Source organism: Vidua macroura, chromosome 5 (assembly GCF_024509145.1).
Source record: "Vidua macroura isolate BioBank_ID:100142 chromosome 5, ASM2450914v1, whole genome shotgun sequence".
Lineage (NCBI taxonomy): Eukaryota > Metazoa > Chordata > Aves > Passeriformes > Viduidae > Vidua > Vidua macroura.
Genome location: NC_071575.1, coordinates 14,337,838 through 14,356,570, shown reverse-complemented (window position 1 = coordinate 14,356,570; position 18,733 = coordinate 14,337,838). Strand labels below are relative to the sequence as shown.

Sequence of the window (18,733 nt, the reverse complement as noted above, 5' to 3'; positions counted from 1 at the left end):
TAGAACTTTGGGTACAGGTCTCTCAGCTATCTTATATTGCTAGGATGCTCTTCAGATAATGAGGTGTGAAAGAGGGACAAAAATTACTGAAAGTGCAGGATTAGATTAATGTATCCCCCTGTCTTCCTGAAAACAAAGGGGCAGGTGATGTCCCTGTTTTCACTAATGCTATATTTGAGTTTTTTCTGTTAGCCAGAGGTACATGCTGCTACCCAGGAACAAGAATCCTGTGATGCTTTGGCAGTTGTGAACCTTCCTATACTCTCTGTGGGTGCTTCCCAAGAAGATGGACTGGTCAATGAATAATATGTTTGGTTTTCCCTCAGATTTTGTTTGTGTGTCTTACAGTGAGTCTATTGCCTCACAGGTACTGTTGTGTATTTCTGTGTTTGGGGTAAACACATGGGATTAAATTCATGTTAAGAACTTCTGTGTAGTCCTCACCAGTATCTAGAAAAGGAGGTACATGAATTTACTCTGTGTAAGTATCCCGCATTGCTACAACAGACTAAGAATTAGCATCTGCATGTCACATTTTGTAATTTAAACCAATTGAGCTGTGTATGGTTTGCCTTCTGGACTTTCTCTCTTGCTAAAAACAAGTGATGATTAGTGCCCAGTGTAAGTTAGACATGAGTAAAACGTTCAGCTAAACAGCTTGAATAACTTAACAAAATGGTGCCATTTGGAGCATAGAAAATCTATCTGCTTCCAAAGCTGGATCCCTACCACCGGATTTGTGGGTTTCTAGAAGTTTCTGACTGAAAGCCCAGTTTACCATATAGTTACCATAATCATGCTTTTCAGCCATGAGCATGTAAACGGCACAAATTATGTTTGGGTATTACATTGTGGAAATACAGACAGATCTGTTTAGTGAGGTACAAAATCTGTTTTGCATGAAATGTATAAACTTCAATTATCCATGAGACACAAAGGATAATTCTGATAATCAAGCTTTCTGAATATGGCAGGAATATTCAACATGATAAGCATTAAGAATCATGACCTCATCTAGGATGACACAAAGCTTGTATAATTGAAGTGCTTCTGTATTGTATTCAAAGGATTTAATAGTATTTAATGTTTGGGCTCCGGTTTGGTAATTGCTGTTAGTATCCAACTCAAAAAGATCTGTAAAAGTCAAGTAGGTCCAAGAGCTTTTCACTGCCACTGGTAGTATTCAGTGGCAGTGAAATATATATATATATATATAGCTGTGACTGGGGACAGAAAATGAGAATTTGGTAGCCTACTTCTTAAAGAGAGCCAGTGTGCCATTCCACAATGTGCTTGCAGACTTCAAAAAAAAAAAAAAAATCTTGCTTTCTCTAAAAGTTGTATTTTAAAGTTTTAAAGAGAAATACTTCTCTTTTTTTGGTCAAGGTTTGAAGCTCCGAATGTTTTGAAACGTTTTTCTTGCTCATTTAGAGAAAATCCCACTTCATTTGAATTAATTACTGCTCCTATGGTGATATTTGAAATGCAGACTATCTTGGATGATCAAAATAGGAAAAAAAAAGGACTAAAACTCATCACATGAACCTTATTGGTAGAATCTTATTAACTTATTAACTCTAAATGCCAATATTCACAAGTTCATCCATCCTCCTGTCTTCCACTATTATTGTCTTTTGTTTTTTTTAAATCCATGGAAGGTTTTTCAGCCAATTGCATTTGAAATAAGCTTTCCATTGCTTTGCCAGAATGGTAGGGTTCAGCTCAAAATCATCTGAGTCACTACATTCTGATGGGATCTGTGTTTGCATTCTTGATATGAAGTAGCCTATTCTCCCATTTGAAATGCAAGTAAGGTAATAGTAAGTGAGAACATCCTTATGTAGACGTGCATGGACAGTCGTGCTGTCTCTCCAGCTGTTTCACTTAACTGCTTTACGTTCTGCCAGATTGTGTATTGAGTGCCTTCTGCTCCATGGGCAGAGTGAATATATGAACCCAAAGAGATGCATCAATGAATAGACGTTGTTTGTCGACATACAGCCTGGGTCAATTCACTGGCAACCACACGTCCTGAAGTCAGCTGTAGTCTGACAGTGGTTTATCATTCTACCATGCAGTTAACTTGGAAAGGGGTCTGTGGCCTGTCCATCACCTCACTGGCTTTTTGAACACTTTGGTCCATTGGTTGAAAGGGTGCCAGTCCAAGGTCACTACTGGGATGTACAGCTAGATCAAAAGTACCTGTAAGAAAGAAAATATCTAAAGCTAAGCTCAGTTAGTTCTGCTATCTCTCCCTAATTTGTTCTTCTGCATAGCATGTGGTAGCTGGAGGTAGGTGAGCCATACTTTGTGGTGGAGATTGCAAAAATAACAGTGGTTTAAAGACCTCACATTGTTCATAGTAAAGGACTGCCTGAAAGCCAAGGGGTTCTTTGCAGGGCAGGAGTCTAGCTGGATACAGAAGATCAAGGGAGACCTGAACTCATGGCCTTGTTATTTTCAGATCAGTTAGGCTCTTACAGGACAACCCAACAGAAGGTTCTGCAGTTGGTGAGCATTTATTTTCTGACCCATTTCTTTTTCTTGTGCTATGTAAAACCGGTACTCTACCCTGGCACAAAACCAGCAGCTGGTAGTCTGTGCCCATGGGATTTGGAGATTCAGGAGGGTCCTTATTTTTGCATTCAGGAAGTTTGTTAAGAATCACACTCTTCTACTATACTCTCTCAGACTGACATAGTCTCCTTTTTATAGGTGGCTTTATGTCCCTTTCATCATTCATTTAAAATGGTGGCCAGGCCTAATATAGCAGCAAATCAATAGACACAGGCTATCTCTGTAGTTCATTTTACCATAACCACTAGGAACTTCCTGTGAGTCCATTTGCAAAGACTGTTTTTATCTGAAAGCTTGTTCTGCACATTAGATATGAACTAGAAAATAACTTGTTAGAAGTGTCTTTGTTGGCTGTTGCCATGCACAGAGAAAGAGCAGAATCTTTATGGTCCTACATGCCAGAGGTTGTATAAAGAGAAGACGGGTCTGGCTGTTACACACACAAACATAAATTCTGAAATGGGTGTTGCAGTGCTTGAATGAAAGTATCTGAGACATTCTGGTTTTCAGAACAAAACATCATGATTTCTGAGAAAGTAATATGTGTGAAAGTACAAATGCCAATGATGTACACTCTCACTGTATCACCACACTTTCTGTAGGATGACTTGATTCACTTAAATTAAAAGTGGGAACTCCATGGGTTTTTGCAGAGCATAGAAAATGTCAGGAAAAATCTTCTCAGGTAATGTTTTAAAGCAGTGCCACCTTATGGTTCATTTCAGAATAGGGATGTTTGGTGTCCCACCCTTGCAAAACACTGTGTGCATCTGGCTAGGCTCTAATTTTCTTAAATGGTCACTGTCTGTGTTTCTGATTGGGGGAGTGGTGGACTATACCTTTGACTATCAGGACTAATTACAGAGAAAAAAATGCAATTATTATCTTGCTTCTCAAAGAAGAGCTGTTCCTTCTGTACAATTACCCAGCACATTGCTCTCACGGGCAAAAAATCATGCTCCAAGCTCGTTCCTCCCAGATTCCTTGTATGACTGCCTAGGGCTCCTGTTTGTGCTGAGATGTTGCATTCTGACCCAATGGCACAATCTAACATCTTGGTAGCTGCAGCCCAAATTCATCATACCTAGTCCTGCACTCCTGTCATTCAAGCCATGGTAAATAATTGTTGATTGGTCAAGAGCTTTGAAATTCTCCCATCACTGTTGCTCTCCTAAACTGAGGATCCCTAAGCAGGGTGGGTTTCATGGATCTGATGTGATCATACATCGAGGGAAGATGATCTTAGAAAAATCCTTGCAGAAAAAACTGGTCCTCTCGGTCTCTTCCTGCTCTTGTTCCAGCTTGTGGCAGGAGTAGCTGGTGTCTGGATGCCAAAAGCTTGTCAGAGCTGCTTGGTTGTGTGGCTGCTCTGAATTCCCTCTGAAGTCAATTACGTATTGACGTATGCTCCTGTGTTAATTACAGCTACTGCTGCAGCTTGGTGACCTCTTTTGTCTGCAGTAGCCATAACAGTTTGCAAATAATTCTGGTTAGCCTGTGAGAGAAGTGTCACTAAATTACAGGAGAAAGAAATCCTGGAGATACTTTAATCAATTTTTAGGTTTAAAAGTAGCAGTTTCTTCCAACCACTGCAATGCAGAAGTCCCAGAAGTGGTATTAAGAAATATGGGTTTCTTTGCTGCCCTGCTGAAAGCAGAGAAGTCCATTTCTTGTGGAAATTACTACTTGAGCTGGAATGAAGTGACAGAGGGATGGATGTGTTGGAAGCAGCTGGGACTGATGTTCAGCTGTTACTGCTCTTCTGCTCAGTGCAGTTCACACAACCATCACCACCACCATCCCCAGTGTTAGCCCACCACTGATTGCAATGGAGTTAAAATCAACCAGGAGCCATTAGTTAGGTTTTGACTCTCTCTGTTGGACTAGTTGATACATATACAGACTGTTCTTCTTTCTTTTAGGCACATAGACACTACACAGCATATTTACTGAGCATTGTGCAAAGGTGGCCAGCCCAGCATGACTGTTAAATTCCCTCAGATTCCAACAGCAATCCCATTTATTATAGAAGACAATAAAGTTTATTAATGAAATCCACATCATTAATATTAGCTTAAATATAGCTGTTGCTATAAATTTATCTTGTTCACAAGGGTGTGTATGTCAAGTCCTGTGGCTACAGAGAATGCTGTGGAAACTCAATTTCCTATGATCTTGAGCCTTTTCATTCATAGGCTTTTAAAAACTAAATTAAACTACCATTTTCTGGTTTTACCATGTATCCTATACAGTTCCCATACTTTTTCTTACGACCTTTGTTCTGTCAAATATTTCCACAGCTACGTGCAGGCTGCCTCATTTAACTTAATTGGCCAACAAAATCAAAATCTTGGCATCCTTCACTCTGGTTTTACAAAATACACATCATATTTGAGCTCATCATATTTGATATCTCCAGTATCTATCTGATTGGCCTGAAATCAGCATTAGAAGTTTATTACATACAAAAAAACCAGACTGATCCTGGAAATCTGATTTTTATAGGGAGCTAGGCTAACTAAATCTAGTCAAAAGTATGGAAATTACAGCCAATGTAAGATAACAAACCTGAAAACTGAAAGAATACGGTGATAGAAGAAAAGGATCCAAAAATGCAGGTGATGCTACACGAGCTGTCTTGGAAGATCATGTGAAACCCTTCCCATCACTGCCTTCCATGATTCAAGGAATACTGCAACGTTTACTTCTGAATGGCAGAACTTGCAGACTTGGGTCAGGTTCTTTTTGGGAACAGACGGTTACAGCTTTGCTGACATCAGGTTCAGTGCCAGCACCATGCTGAACACCAGCTGAAGGTGAGCACATTTTGGAACAAATTTACAGTGTACCTTCAATTGTCTATTTTCATAACACTTGAAAAAAACTGTGCTGCCTGTGCTGCCTATGCCTCAGGGCATCCATAGCAACTTTAATACATGATATTGGTATTGGTTTGTCAGACCTGTCCATGATTTATGCTTCTGCTTGACATTATTTCTGTTTAGTTGATATTTCCCTTTCATTGTAATAAAGCTTTTTTTTTCATCAAACAGTGACTGTATGTGTTATACAAAAATGAGAGAACTCATTGACGTGGAACTTAATCATGTTTCTCTGTGACCTTGATATAATCTTTCAACAGCATCAACACTTTCAACAGTGTATTCACACTCCAATGCATGATGGGTTTATTGGTGTGACACAAACTACTAGATACCAAAATGATATTTATTTGTGAAATAAAGTAACTACAGCGTTTGGAGCAGTTTCTGGTAAGTAATTTGAGTCCAGATTGAGGTGACTTTAGACACATATGGTAGGTCATAAAAAACTTCTGAAATATCTAAACATGTCTGTGACCATGTATAGCCTGCCGTGACAAGCTGGTGTGCTGATTGCATGGGCTGGATGCCAGAGCTCCCTGCTCAACCAGGAAACCTTACTCAGCTAAACAGGACTCTGTGACTCTCAGGTGTATAGTGCTGTTGATGACCAGCAGCACGTTTGCATTTATGCATTCTCACACTGCATTATAAGATGAATGGAATGGTTTTACTTCTCCAGTTCTTTGAAAGAAAGGGGTTTAAGTTTTAGGAAAAAAAGCTGACTTCCAAAAATGAGTATATTCTCATTGGAAGTGTGATAATAATGGAGTAATTATTGTAGCTTTGTTTTGAAGTCTCATTTGACTTATAATTTTAAGAATAAATTTATTTTATGTATTTTTGAGGCAGCAGTTACTGGTGTGGCTTTTGGTTTTTATAAACATATTTTATGGAGACAGAAGGTTATTTTATAAAGTATTTCCTACCTTTAGCATTATGTTGCTGAAATTGAGAGACAAAAAAAGAAGCTTTTCAAAGATTCTGCCAGATTCTTTAATGCCAGGTTTTCCTATATGAAAGAAAACATTTAGAAAGTGTTCAGGATAATACAAGTAGAGAAAGTGGGTTTTGGTTTGCTACTGAAAAGAGACTTCCTGTGGCTGTACAACCTCCTGTGTTCAGGAAGGCCTATAGTTGTAGCAAGACTGATATTGCTGGCAAGGCTCAGTTGTTTGTTTTAACATTCCCTGACATCTCAGTATGGTCTCAGGCATAAAACAGCAACACAGTAGTTTTCCAGCCCTCTCCTTGGTGTTCATGGCCAGATATAAAGATGGGCTGACCTTTACTTGCCTCCAGCATATCTGATTGCCAGCCTTAAAGGCTTGCTTACACTTGTGTACAAGATCTCACTGTATGTGTATATGAGTGTTGGTTTATTTCTCTATATTAGAAAATCTCTCAGCTTTGTGTGAGGTGAGGAGACTGAAAACCATGCAATGTCTTGCTAGGGCTTTTTACATCTGCGAAAGTGTGGTAGCTTGTGACAGACCCAGATTCTGATCTGTTTCTAATTGCACCAGCAATAAAAAACTCAGCTTAATTTTATGCTCTTTACTTTTTAATGCATTTGCAGCCTTTGTACTGTCTTCACATTTTTAACAGAGGATTGGGTTTTGGAAAATTCTATCTGTATCATAAAAAGAATAGTGCTGATTGTCTCATAATTTTTACCTCAAAGGTGCATAGATGTACAAGAATTTGCACAAAGGAATTAAACATGCAACATAGAGAATGATGTGTTATCCATGCTTCTCATGTGAGGATGTTTTGTTTCAGTTACACCTCTTAGTGCATCCCCTGGAAAATTATTATGGATGCTACAAGCTGTGCAGGAAAAGAGGTTCCGCTAATGGGCACAGGTGATTAATGTTATGTCAACCTTCATGCTTGTATGGATCCTGCTGCAGAATCAATGTGTGAATCTGGGTGAGGTGCTCAGCCTGTGAGGTGGAAATGGCATAGGGTCTAAAATGTAATATGATGCATTGTCTTGCAGTTTGTTATTCAGGGCTCTGCAGTAAATTCTACCACTTGAATGCTCACCACCTGTTTTTGTCTTTCTTCAAAGCCCTGCTGTGCTCTACAGGAGTGTGTTAGGATGGAGAGCTTTGGATAGTTGAGCTTTCAGCCTTCTGCTCTGTTGCATCCTTCCAACATGTGCTGCAAGAGAAAAAGAAAAAATAATTGTCCATGAGGGAAATTTTACTAGGAGCTGGGTGCCCTGCAAGGGGCAGATTAGCCCCATCTCCTTGCACAAACCAAGCCTATCATGCCCTGTACCCTAGATTCTCTCAGTAGAGTACAAGTAGACCAAACTGCCACAAGCTCTGCATCTGTATTTGTGATCAGTCCCATTTGTGATTGTACATTCTGCTTTCTCAGGCTGAGGTTTTGAACAGCTGTTGCACTCTGAATCCAAAGCTTCCAAAAAGCCATGAGGTACCTGATGACTTCATTGGGTTCTAGAGCTGCTCTTAAATCCTAACGTCACTGCCTCTAAATGACTTCACTTGGAAATGGATAAATCAGCAAGATCTCCAAGCAGGTACAACATATGAGTCTTGCTTTACCTGTTCTGAGAGTTAGTGCCTCCCCCAAGATTAAGGGTTGCTGTTTTATACCAAAGTTAGTCTGTGATGTAACACTGTAATACAATATTGTACTTTGCATAGATGAATAGAGTACACACTCTGTGTAGATATATAATTACAGCAAGACCTTAGCTACTCAAAGACCCACAGAAGTTGAACAGAGTAGTTTGTTCTGCCATCTCTAACGTGGTTTCTAATTAGGCCCTTTCAAGGGACAAGGGCTCATGGTGTTCTTATAGGCAGGTTCCTTGTGGACCTTCAGGAGACAGGCTCTCTGCATCAACTTTTCTGTGAACACTGCAGCTGGCAGACAGGTAGACCAGTGTAAGGTTTAACATGTTTAAAGGGAGAAATAAAGTGCAGATCTGCATGTAGGCTGCCAGGAGACACCAGTGCCTTCAGCTGGCCAGGAGTGTTTTCTAAGACTTTGGGGGCTTTGAAATGAAGCTGGAATACTGGGAAACTCATGGAGCAGGAAGTTTTGCCTGTATCAGCTGCGGTCAGTTCAGGCAGGTGCTACATTTTGACTTTCAGAAAAATTTACTTCCTCAAGCTCTTGCCAAGTGTGTAGCTCACCTGGGCTCACCATGTTGCTTACAGGCACTTGCTAGACCTGTTTTTAAGGACAGATGACAATATTCAGAGATGTGAATATAGATTTTATTTGAAATTGCTATGAGTTTGTAAATTAATGATTTTTTAAACTTTATGAATATAACAAAATCACATTTATTTGACACAATAATAAGGATGCACAGACTGAGAAACCTGTGTGTTGTGTTTATAAAGAGACCAGAAACTAACCTGATCCACTGTAACCATCCCTTTTCAGAAGAACTAGAGCATGAGTGAACTGGAACTGTACAGCTTTGCCCTTGAAACTGAAAAGATTAGCAAATATTTGTTTTATTATTTTCCAAAATCTTATCCAGTAGCACAGAATAAAACAGAAGCTCTTATGGGGAATGCAGTGCCATTCTCTAAATTTAGCAGTGGGATTATATTATGCATTTATGACAATTATAGCTGTAGCCTCTTCAGATCCATGTTGAGACCTCCCATGTCAAGGCTGTGTGACTAAAGAGTTCAGATGCATCTCCTTAACCAGCAGCAAGAGGCATTGAGTTTTGAGCCCAATTCTATGTTTCTTCCAATGTTTAGTGAAAGTCTGGGGCCTGGATTTTGTCTGATACTGAGATTTCAGTTACTGAAGACCATACCCAGGCTCTTCCACCTGCTGAGCCTGCATTGCTCAGCCAGTTATGGAGAAAGTTGAGCTGTGTGGGTGTTTGTGCTGATGCCACCGGCCCTGGGCACAGAGTGCCATGCACCCATCAGGCCTGCCACGTGCCTCTAGTGCCTGCCCAACTGCTCAGCTTGGTCCTTCAGCATGGGGCGTCCCTGTGCCAAAGTGCATGTGGCAAATTAATTTCCAATGGGCTTCTCCTCTCTCACAATCCACCACCCCCATGTCTGAGAGGGAGATGCTTGGGGTAACATCAGCTGCCTGAGGCAGCAAGAGGATGCCAGTGTGGACCCAAGAAGACTCCAAAGTATGCCTTTGGGAGGTATAACAAACTTTATCTTGCATGCAGTCTCACAGACACAAGTCTCCTTCATCAGAAGAAACACACTCCTCAGGTCTTGTCTTTATACCCCAGAGGGGCTGGTAGTCTGCAATCACCAGAGCCCCCAGTCCACAGAGGGCTCTTCCAGGACTTCCGGGGTAGGGGGGTGGGGTGGGGGGGGGGCATTGAAGTTTTCTGAGAATCATTTGCCCTTCCTCTCCTGCAAAAAGGAATGCCACTTAAGGGATTCTGCAAGACATTTTGGCATATTTTAATGCAAAACAGTCTGCAGAAATAGAAGATCTGTTTACATTTAGCTAATGCTAAAACTGGGTATTTCAGTTTCACTTTGATGGTGCAGAATTACAGGACTAAAGGTATGACAGAATAAATCTCCAGAGATCATCCATTTCCAAAAAAAGCTGGATGATCTATTGTATACTGAACAGTATACTAATCTATTGTATACGGAACAGTTTTCATCTTGTGAAAGATTTGTTGATTATGACTGTTTCTGAAGTGGTCTCTCCAAGCTATAGATCTAATCTCACTTTTAGAGCATAAGGGTAAATAATTATTTTCATCTACTCTTGCAGTTCAAAAGAGGATGCTTCACAGTTGCTCTTTGATCTGATTTCAAGGTCTGCCACAATGCAGACTTATTTTTTTCCTCCCTCTGCTGAGGACTCATGAGAGTTTTTTCAGCTATTGTTGCTTCATTTGAACAAAATAACAACACAACCTTGAGGTCCAGCATTCTTTTCTGGAAACTATTCAAAGTCCATTAAGTTATTAAATAAATCAGCACCTAGTAACAGATTGTTTAGGATATGTATGGATGCAATATGATTCAGTAATAAACACCTTGGCAATATGTATATTGCCAGAAGTTTTTTCCCATGCTACAGGACAGCAGGGCCAGCTCAACATCTGAGGCTTTTGATTGTTTGAGTTACAGGTGGGCAGCGATTTTAATTTTTTATAGTTCCTGATGTTTCTGCATGATCTGGAAAGAGGAGGATCCTGATGAATCAATTCCTATTGTGTCATAACACTGACAAGTCTTAAGAAGTCATCCTGTTGTGATGGTGCAGAGCCTGTTTGGTTGCTGCTAGTTACCTACCAGCTGGCTTGAAGTGAAGGGGTTGATATGTCTCCTTGTTTACCATTAATAATCAAGTGTTTAAGATCTTCAGAAGGTAAAGAGCTAGAAAAGGGCAAAAGGGTGTCTAAGATTTGTCCCTTCCCCTCCAGTTTTCATTTGACTGAAGAATTTCACTGTGGGCAGCAGCAGTGACCAGTCTGTCTGGGAAGAAGTGATTGCTATTCTTGGTTCACAAGGTGGATCTGACAGCTGGGAGCACCATGAGCTGAGCTCACCTGTACCCCAAACTAGCTCTGCGACCAACAAGGCACTCATGTAGTTTCACTGTCTCTCTTCTCCCACAGCAGGAGAAAAAACAACCATTGTCCTTGGAGGAGGGCTGGGAGGCTACCCTCATTAGTGTTGGGAAAGACCTATGAAATACAAGTCAAAATACCATTTGGTGTCTCTCACATTAGAATAACTCACAGTCAGAACTTCCTTCTAAAGAGGACAGCAGTTTATTTAAAGATGTGGTTCACAGTGATGTTCTTAACATGGTTTTAAAAGGACTTGCTTGTTCCTGTTGCGATATTTCTCAGAGTGATTTGGTGAACAAGAAAGAGGAAGCTCTGAAAGCAGCTGTATAAAAATTGCCATCAAAGGCACAAAATAATTTGAAAACCAGACAGGCTCTATACTACTCTTTGTTAGCACCTTGTATTGCAATAAACCTAGTTGCTACAACTGGGGCAAATAAAACCATGATACTTGTGTGCCTCTAACACAATATTTCTTTCCCAAATGGTGTCCGAGGGGAGCTGAAACATTTTATTTCTCTTTACTAGATTACTTAAATAGCTCTTTTTTAATAGCAAAGGTGACAGCTTCCATTCATGTATTTATCTGGGGACTGTTTATTTGGTTTGTCATATCAAGTGATCTAGCAGTAAGAGCTCAAACCCTTGAAGATACAGCACAGAATTCAACACAAAAATATAGGAAGAAAATAAAGTATGTACCTCAGCATGTTTTTTTATACCAGATGAAATATTATTTCCATTTACAGGCACAAGAACTAATTTTATGTTTATGCAACATTATCAGTCCACAACAAGGGACGAATACAAACATAACACTGGGGGAAAGAGAAGGGAAGGGGGATGTTGCAGTGGACTGGCATCCTTCCTCATGACACCAGGAGTGCACATCAGCTCAAGTTATTGCTGACAGTTGCTGCTGCCTCTGATTATCTGCTGCCAGTTTACCTTAGTTTAATTTCTTCATGGAATAAAACATAAAGTTAAGTTAATCAAATTTTTAGAGATATATAGTGGACAGATTTTCTTCCAAGAGATAAAGCAGACTTGGTGGCCCTATCACATCCATATGAATTAAACATTAGTCAGATTTTTTTATCTGAAAATCCAAGGTATAATTGCTTTTCTAGTCACCTTATTTTGTTTTATTTTAATTAACATTAAAGTTTTAAACATTAATGTATGATTTTGTTGAGAATACTTTGAATTTTTTGTTTTCCTAGGAATTTAGAAAATGTTTGTTTTCGCTTTGTAAATTCTCATGGGGGGTGGGAGAAAAGAAAAATATCAATCAATTTTTCACTTACCAAGGCATCAAGTCCTACGACAGTGATTATTCTTCTTAGCAAAAGCTGATAGAGGAACAAGTTTTAGAGAATTCTGTGACAGGTGAAGTCTCTCAGTGTCTTTCAGTATCACTGGCCAGAGCTGGATGTTTTGAAAATCATCCCTGGGTTTCTGAAGAGCCTTTGCATGACAGCATTAGGCAGACACCATCTAAGAAAATCAAGATGCACCATGTCCCTAAGATGAGTGTGTCAGCTGCATCACTTTGTTTTCAGCTCTTCACATTGTGTCAGTGGTTTCACTTCCTTTAGGTGAGCACTTTTCAGAAGCTACTGTCTTTGTTATGCAAGTGAATCAATTAAACCTAATTTTAAATGAACATCCAAAATGATATTTCATCTTCAAAGGTAGAGCTCTGGTCTCCCATCAGTGCTTTAACCACAGGCCTGAAGCTTTGGAGCAGCTCCTCCCTTTCCCGTAGAAATCAAGGGAATAAGGTTTTCTTTAGAAAAATGTCATATCAAAATGTTCCTGGTTGTTGTCATACCAAAAGTGTGTTGTTACCACTGTGTGTACACTGATACTAGAGTTCATAAATAGCTTTTGTGGTATTGTATATCTTAGTATGGCCAAACATGCTGCAGTGGAAACACTGCAATAGCAGAGGGGAAGGAAAGAGTGTTGCCTTATCTGGAGTGCAACACATGCAGGCAAACCCTTAGCTGTTTTTCCCTTGTAATTTACATATCTCCCTAGTGTTGAGAGTCACACAATTTCAGTCTTCAATTCTAATTAAGGTGAAGGAAAGAAAGGATGGGATGAACAGCACCATCAAGTCTCTCAGCATAGACTGTACAACATAAGGTAACATTTTCTTCTTGCTGACAGCCAGAAAATAAAAGATATCAGGAAAGGTCTGAATAGAACGTATTGTCTTCTTAAGTAAATTCTCTAAGCATTTTAAATGACTGAAGCTAAAAAATTAATTCACCTGTAGCCTTTCTTTTTTCTAAAACCGTTTTGAACACCTTACTTTTGAACTGTATCATTCCATTTTACAATAACAGAGCTTTCAAATCATTAGTGCTAAGATGTATTTCCTGATGTCTTACTGTATTGTCTTTTGTTTCCTTACAAAACATCTGGAATCCTACCCTGAGGCACAGAAAGAAGGTTGTTTGATTTAAATTTCATGTTCTTTAACTAGTTAACTTGCCCTCTTGCTTTGTCTGCCTTTTGGTAATTACTCCCAGATTCTTGGTATAAATTCTACAAATACCTCAGGAAATAGTAAGAAAAGCCCAACCTGTACCTTGGAGAGGATCACCGTGAGAGACTGATCATGATATAGGGCAGAGTCAATTACAGGAATATTTCTGTATCACTGAAGATGAAGCTATATGACTGTATACTTTTGAGACACTTTGATCCAGAGTTATGTGGGTAAAAATACAGCTCTTAAAACTGGCTGTTTTAAGCTGAACCCATTAAACTTGTATATATGTGTAAGCTTCAAGATATGCACAGAGGATATTCTGAACAGGCAGATATGTCAACAGACCACATTCACTTTAAGGACTAAATTCCTTATTCCTTTGCCTTCTATAGGTTGTTTTTTTTTTTCACATCTACCTGTACAGAGTGACAGTGTTTCATACTGAATTTACCCAGAGCAACACAGTCCAGTCTTTGTTAAAGTCCTTAGGCTGACTTAGGCAGTCTAGATGTGTTATCCTGCTTGTTGTGGAATACTGTTTCTGTTTTTAGACAAGCATGAATTGATCTAGACAAACCAGAACCCATCAGCTGATAGTGGTTTTAAGTACATTTGTACCATAGAAGCTGAAAGGAGGAAAGTCGTTTTTTTCAGCGCATCCAAATTGAATTGTCATGTCTTGAAGAACTTCCAGATTCTACTGATAAATAGCCAGCACCTTCATCACCCTTCATCTCCTCTGCAACAGCAACACTTTTCTGGGTGCCAGGTAACGTTCCTGTGAAGGAAGCTGAAGGAGTAAAGGGTGCTCACTGTCATCTCTCTAAACTACAACCAGGTGGCAGCGTGCCTCAGGATATTGCTGATGCAGCTGGATCTAGCTGGCCATTAGCTGTCTGTTCTCTAGGACATCGTGGGGAAATGTGTATTCTGCATCTGGTGCTGAAAAAGCACCCGGAGGCACTCAGGAGTCATTCAATTATCTGTCTGTGGTAGAATAATGGCCATACCAGGACACACTGTCTCTTGTGGCAATCAGTATCAGATACTAGAACACAAATTTAAGCATCAAGCTGCACAGGTGTGTATACACAGGTACAGTTATAGGTACATATGGAAGGGGTCACTGCTGCTATAGCCCTCATCAGTGTTGTTAGGAGAGTGTCCTGAGCCACAACCTACATCCAAGCTGCCATTCTTACTTGCTATTGATTCTCACAGCCTCTGTGAGATTTCCACATTTTAGCCCCTTTATACTTTCGTCCTACAGGCCATCACTGCCAACAAGTACCACAGTTAAACTGGGACACGCAAGGGGGTAGCTTTTAACCACAGACAGCTGGGGCAGTTGTTAGACACAATAGATCAAAGTGGATGGTGGAGAAAAGTTTGTTTAATTTAGTGCTAAAGTTGTTGTTCTGTATGCACTAAATTAGACCAGCAGGAATCCTAATGTTGCATGTTCCCTCACTGCTGGGAAGAACTGATTTAAATGCCACTGAGGGGCCTTCACACTGATCTCAGCATCTGAAATCTCAGAGCATCTCAGTGTCACATCACATTTGTTCCTCTCATCTATTGCTCACTTTTCCCACTTGCTTACCTCTGCTCATAGAGGAGCTTTTTCCATATCCTCAGCTGAAATCCTGTGTGTGGTTCTACACATATTGGTGCAAGGATGCACCAAGCATGGGGACTTTTGCCTCTCTGTGGTAAGATCTCAGGCAGGAATGGGTATGTTTGTAGCTGTGTATATGCAGACCATGAGTAGTGCCCAGTACTCCATGGGAAAGGAGAGGAGGAGATCATCATGTTGCTTTCTTAATAGTACGTGTTGTCTCCACGTGCATGTTGCTCTGGCACCCCAGCTGCCTCAAGACACAGCCACCAATGTAGCACAACAATCTTCAAGAACTGCTTTGTGGGCACAGATTACTGGGGTGAGATATCCCAGAGACCTCAGAGCTAAGAGGACTCTGATCACAGCCCCCAAAAGGGCTTCTTCATGCTTCTTTCACAACTTCTTGCACCTCAGGGTTGTCTTCCCTGGCTCCTGAAAATTGATTTGTTTTCAGCGAGGTACCTGAGGCGTCTGCTCTGCTGCCCTTCGCATGGAGTTGTACTTGGCAATGCTGACTGTAAGCAAGAAGCTTAGAGCTGGCTCTTTATATCACTGTCTTGTACGTACTATGACAGATGAAGGTCTAGAAAGCTACCCAAGGCTGACACCAAGGTGTGTAAGCACTAGAGAGGTGAGAAGTACAGAAATGTCTGCACCCCTCCTGAAGAGATGTCTTCACCTGTGTTTTTCAGAGACTAAAGTGGTCAGCTGTTTTTTGTACTCAGATTAACTTTGCTTGGCTACATTTAGGCCCAGAGATGTAGTTCTTGAGAAGACTGGGAAGAAATAATAATTTCAAAACAAGGTAACAAGGTGAAAATAGGCATGATTTTAAGAATTGTAAATTTGAGTGCAAATATGCCTTTCATCTTTTAGAGATGATACCATTTCATATTCTTTTGGAATAAATTTTGGTTGTGGTTTTTGTTGTTGTTTGTTTGCTGGTAGATGAGCTTTTTGCTTTTTATTGCATTTATGGGATCCTGATTTACAGCTGTGTGGGAAAGTAGCAGTGACTCTTGGTTAAAGCAAGATTCCTATCTGTGGTGGTTTTGCCTTCAGATTTCTTCTCAGGGTCAAAACATCTTTTTTCCATTGGAACTACATTCTTGTGTTAGTTTCCAGCCTAGTGCTGTCCTCGAAATGAATTTGGCTATTCTTTTGCAGTCAATACAAAAAGTTATTTCTTCTGTTACTTTTTTTTTTGAGATTGCTGTATTTATTTTTCCCCTAGGACAGCACATGGAGAGACACAAACTTCTCAAAAGTACCTTTGGAATGAAACCAGCTTAACCGATTACTTGGTCACACAGGTTTTTCTGATATTTTTAAAGATCTTTCTCCTTAGGAAGGAGTTGTGTGGCTTCAGAAGTAATGACTGCAGAATTGGATTCAGGCTTGAATTCCTTGCAAGGTTATAAAGGGATTATTAACAGCTGCTTCTGCTAGTTGTAAATTCTGTCACAGATGTTTGAGATTTGGCCATAAAGTTGAAAATTTCCTTTGCTAGAGCTATCTGAGGGAGACAGGCCTGGCTGGGAAAAAGGTGAGGCAGGAGCAAAAGGCTGGGTTCATGTTTACCTGAATATTTCAGTAGTTTGCTCTAAAGGGATGCAAAGCAGAATTAAAGCTGTCCCTCACTCCTCTGGGGAGATCAGATGGCAAAACCACTGCTTAACCTTTCTCAGGAGAGGTGGCTGGTTGGTGAGTACTGATTCGCTATGGAGTGGTTTGTCTTGAATTTTGATCTGTATCTGGCCCACTAGGAAAAATAATTGGCTGTTGTCATTGGTAGGTGATAAGAATACGCAATCCTTGACTGAAACAAATATCTGTGACCTGTTTGGGAAGATGGAGAAATCAATGACTAGGTGACAAGCCCTGTGTTTGGTAGCCCCAGAATGTATTTCACTGCTTAAAACTGCTTGCATAACAGCAGGGAGCAGACTCCAGCTCTGAGGTTTAAAGTGTTTACTCTGTAAAAATCCTCTGAGTTCAATTTTCTTCAGATATTTATGATCCAGTGAAAATTAAATTGTGGTAGAAGGTTTATGAAGCATGAGCAGATACATAAGAGAATGCACACAGTTGGATATTCACATCTGCACATTTTCCATTAAAATCCTGACTGCCTGCTTGGGGAAAAAAATAATTGGCTCAGAATTACACAACTGAATTTAGTTACTTGAAGTAATTAGGACAGTGTATGTGGCTTGTGAAGGGGCCACAAGGGTGACTTTTTGTATAGAATCATAGCTTCTAACTTATTAAAAGTTGAAGTATATAAAATGCCTCCCTTGTTTTAATGATCTGCAGGGACTAAAACAACTTGTAGAACTGGAACTACAGCTACTGCTCTGCAGTATGATAGTGGTTCAAAAAGAACTTTAGAAGTAATATTTTGAGTCTATCAGCTTACTTTGGAGATTGTGTACAGCTGTGAAAGAGGGGGCACACTGCTCTGCAGTGGCTTGCATAGAATGGGGTATGAAGGGGTTAAGAATGTAGTTCCATTTTCAATAGTGTTTGTGTACTTTTTTCACAGAGAGAAAACAATTTAATACTTTGTGGCAATAGGTCCTTTTGGAAACACAGAAGTCTCGTATTAAGCCTACCTTCTGTCCTTTTCCACTTGGGGGGCAATGTGTGGTGGTTATCTGTAGTAACGTCAGGGGATGCTGCAGTTTAGAAGGATTTATTTTTACCAACTTTTATTAAAAGCTTGTTGAGTGGTGGGTGGTTTTCTTTGGTTTGTTTGTTTTTAATACTGTGTGAAAGATGCTGTATATACAATACATAGAATGATAGAAGAAAATAAACTGGCCTGGATTGAAAAAAAACAGTCTTTGGAGACATAGAAATGCTAATTTTGGGCAAAATTGCTAGCATATACTTTGTAGTAGACAAAAATTGTAGGGAAGTAATTTCCTGGCATTCAAGTATATATCTGAGAACACCTGTTATTATAATTCCAGCTTTATGTTCCAAGTTAATAGAACTCAATAAATATTACATTTTGTTCTCATTTTCTGTATACAGACTTCAGTTTCAATTTACATAAACTATGTGCTGTGGAGTGTTTTTCTGCTTCCTCTGCTTGTTGTTATGTATATTTTCATGTACATGGCAACACCTTGAATAGCTTTGCTATCTCTCTGAGGCATACTGTGTGAGGGGATGTACTCCCCAGATTTATTCTCCCTATGTCAATTGTTTTACTCTGTAAAGAAATCCAGCAAGTCTAAAGCAGGATATTACATTTCATGTTAAAGGTTATGACAGTCAGGTGACAAACATACAGAGGCTGTTTGTTCCATGCTTGGTGATACTTGTGTTCCCCTGGTATTCTAGGTGTGTCTTTGGTCAAAAAAATCAAAATATTATAAAAGTTTGTTCAGCCCATTCTGTGCTTCTGAATGCCTTGATCTAGCAATCTCTGTAGTGCTGTAACAGGCTGGGATCCTAAGCTAGAGCATGTCTTGATTTGCATATGGTACAGATGGATAAAAAATATTTGAGAATTGGTACTGCTGTATTTCCCCCCTTTCCTGCTGTTTCTGGTTGTTTGTGAATTGTACTTT

At 39.9% G+C, this 18,733-nt stretch overlaps 1 protein-coding gene across 2 annotated transcripts in view; it reads left to right on the top strand.

The window, feature by feature from the left end:
* Window positions 1–18,733, top strand: part of TMCC3 (transmembrane and coiled-coil domain family 3) — a 134,145-nt gene that overhangs the window by 11,080 nt on the left and 104,332 nt on the right. The window contains exon 1 of one of the 2 annotated variants that reach the window (XM_053978067.1): window positions 13,144–13,179. The exons of the other annotated variant lie outside the window; for it this stretch is intronic. The gene's annotated coding sequence lies outside the window, so the exon portion shown is untranslated. Of the gene's footprint in view, window positions 1–13,143; window positions 13,180–18,733 lie in introns of those variants that run through there. 2 annotated transcript variants of the gene reach the window in all.